General features: G+C 52.8%; 2 protein-coding genes across 2 annotated transcripts in view; both read left to right on the plus strand.

Annotated features, from left to right (window-relative positions):
* The window catches only part of LOC113204202 (lutropin-choriogonadotropic hormone receptor-like), a gene marked incomplete at its 5' end in the record, with an annotated part of 17,567 nt that overhangs the window by 8,986 nt on the left and 5,502 nt on the right, over positions 1-3,079 (plus strand). The gene's annotated exons all lie outside the window — the stretch shown is intronic.
* The window catches only part of LOC127749126 (uncharacterized), a 73,523-nt gene continuing 72,527 nt past the window's right edge, over positions 2,084-3,079 (plus strand). The window contains exon 1 of the mRNA XM_052265968.1: positions 2,084-2,521. The gene's annotated coding sequence lies outside the window, so the exon portion shown is untranslated. The remainder of the gene's footprint in view (positions 2,522-3,079) is intronic.

Genomic DNA, 3,079 nt, shown 5'->3' on the forward strand with positions numbered 1-3,079 from the left:
CTGCCCCGCGCAGAGCACGACTGGTTTGTCCACGCACTCCGCTGCGCCTTTTCAAATGGCCGCGCGCCCGACCGCGCTGCTCATTCGCTTTACAGGCCCGCGCGTCGTTGTGTTGTCATTGCGATTCGACGCGCGCGCTCCTCCGCACGTTGGGTTGCCTACCCGCCACGGCTGCCACGTGCTTCGGCACCCTCCCTACCCCGTCCCCGCTTTCCCTTTCTCTCTCGACGCCCCCTCCCTCCTCACCCCTTGAGCACTACAGCTCCCCCCTCTCTCTTGCCGAGCCGCCCTAAGCGCGGCGAACCTAATTTGTTTGCCATTGTTTCCCGCCATATTAGCGCCCCCTCCCCCACTTTTGCCATCTCCCGAGCCGCCCTCATTCCTTTTCTCTAAAGTTTCCTTTTTTCCCCAGCTTGGAGAGGCCCCCGCCCGAGCCAAGCAGTGGCTGCTTTCCCGCTCGTTCTGACCGGAAATTGAGAGAGCGAGAGAGAAGGGGGTGGGGGTTGGTGAGAGAGCGAGAGGAAAGAGAGAGAGAGCAAATTTTTGGGGAGAGGGGGTAGGGGCCGTTGAAGTGTCCCTTTCTGGCCGGCTGTTGCTGGCCGCCTGCCGCTGCCGCTCGGGTGCCGGCCCACTGCAGCAGGGAACGTGGTCGTGAACGAGAAAGCGAGAGGAGGGGAAAATATCAGCAAGGTCCTGCTCTCTGCGGTTTTGGATCGCAACCCCGCAGCACTAGGCGAGCACTGCACTGCTGGCTGCTGACCGGCCGTAGGCGGAGACGCTCGCCGCGACCTACATTCCCTCTCCCAGCCCGGCTGGGCAGAGGCAGCAGAGTTCTCTTGTGCCACAGTGGTGTCCAATACCCCGCCATCAATACGGTGTCCAGCGCCTACAAGGGGTCATTCGTCAGCGCCAGCAGGCCGCCGCCGCCCTGCCTCTGCCGCCCGGCCGGCCAGCTGGCGCGAGGGGCTCCTACCAACCACCACACGAGAAACATCAAATATCCGAATATCGAAGGGTGTATTTCGTTGCCGCCTCTTTTGCCCGCGGTTCCTAGGGCCTCCAAACCGTAATACGTCTTGCATGCGCCACTTCGACACCTCGACAAACGGGGGGTCGTCTCGTGTCGTCTTATACGCCGATCGTCTTATACGGGGCATAACTCAAAGATGATTTTTTTTCTGCAGAGTTCGGTTTGCGTTTCCATTAGCGATAAATGATCGGTTCGGGTGCTTTGATGAGAGTGAAGGAGGTCAGAGGACGCCCCTCTGAGTCGAGGGGAGGGCGGACCCATTCAAGGCCTGAGCCCGACGAGGGGCGCAGGGGCGGCGGGCGGCGGGGACACTGCAGCACCTGCAGGCGAGCGACGGTGCTTCACCGCGTCAAAGGAAGCCCTGGAGCTATTGCATTGCGCAACGAGTCGTACACCTTCCAAGCAATATCAATTACGGAATGCTGTCAGAAAGGACGCCAACGTGGTGCCTTCCCGAGAAACGGGAAATGAAAATAGGTACAGGTACGGGTAAATGTACACACTTCACGGCCGAATAAACGTGTTCGGGCAGTGCACAGTGCACGGGCACAGCTCACTCGGAAGGAAAATATTACTCACCGTACCTAGCGAGATACGTGCGCCAAGATGGAGTCCTTCGCCAAGAAAGACACAAAGTACAGTAGACTGCTGTCTGCTTGTTGCCTCGTTGGAATCAGAGCGTAAACCAAGCACTACAGATCGGCACATGTGGCAATACGATCCACACGAAAAGACACGATGCACACGAGCAGTACACGGAATGCAGTCAATAACAAAACGTTTCGAAACGCGAAGGACACTTGTCTAGCACTCGCTTGCGTTCGCGGCATGCACGGTTTAGAGTGGCTACGATTGTCATTTAGTGGATACATTCTAGCTGAAAGTCAGCCAATCAGAGGCCTCGAAAACCCAATAGAACGTTTCCAATAAATGACAATCGTAGCCAGTCTAAACCGTGCATGAGAAAGTTTTCGAGGCTGTCAGTTGTCAGGCAGAGATGTACCGGAAGTAGCTTTATTTTGTTGGCTTTCAAATTAATTATTATTTCGGTTTTTCATAAAGCGACAGTAAAAATACCGTGTGCTCAGAAATTGCAGTCAAACTAAATAAGAGCTACCCCGAACGAAATTTTTGTCGCTAGTCAGAACTGATAAGAACGGTCCGTCAATTTCTCATACATACTTCTTTCTAGTCATTTTCAAAATATAGTTCGCGGCGGTTTGTGATATTTGTTTTTGTCGTTTTTCGTGGTTTCATTATTATTTTGATCACTGTAAAGTGGTGTTGAATTTTAAAAACAGTAAGTGAGATGGTCTGTAGTGGAAAAGTGATCATTTCGTTCGTACAACACCACATCGGCGACTGTTGATTCTCCGCCAAGAGGTTATGTACTCTACTAGTTTCCACATCATGACGACAATGCTTGTACTTCGCCCACTATCTGAACCGGCAGGGATGGATCGTGTTTTGTGTAATTACATAACATCTGAGGTACGTAGAATTTCGAGTTGTGTAATAGTGTTGTGGCGCAGCACCTTTGTCATTTAGGGACCGTTCATATACTACGTAGTTCATTTTGGGGGGAGGGGGGGTTCAAAGCCTTGCACTACGGTCGTTCACGGAGAGGGGGGGGGGGCAGGCGCTGGTCACGTAGTATTCGACATACTCCTGTTTTGCGCTAGCAAAACGCCTCGTCGTCTGCTCTGATTCGTTCTAATAGACTCCTTCCGACTACAATTTTATCCGTTTGGCGCTATCTTTCACCGTTTGGTCGCTAGGCGTTTCCTAGCTTGTGCGCCACTTTTTAGATGGAAACAAAATATGGTTTTACTATGTGACCGGTGGGGATAAGTGGGGTTGGCTTGTCAGACGCAAAGCTGTCTGTTGGTGCACTGACGCTTCGCTTCCTCGTACAGACGGGCTTGGATTCACAATATACGTACAGCCATGCTATGTGCGACATGTCTTCTGCAATTGTTATTTTCTAAATTATTTTGATGAGCATTTTGTGGTTCTGTCTCACGGGGTCGTCCTCCCGTTCTCACCCAT

The sequence above is a fragment of the Frankliniella occidentalis genome, unplaced genomic scaffold, assembly GCF_000697945.3.
Source record: "Frankliniella occidentalis isolate FOCC.00 unplaced genomic scaffold, Focc_3.1 Scaffold33, whole genome shotgun sequence".
NCBI classification, from domain to species: Eukaryota; Metazoa; Arthropoda; class Insecta; order Thysanoptera; family Thripidae; genus Frankliniella; species Frankliniella occidentalis.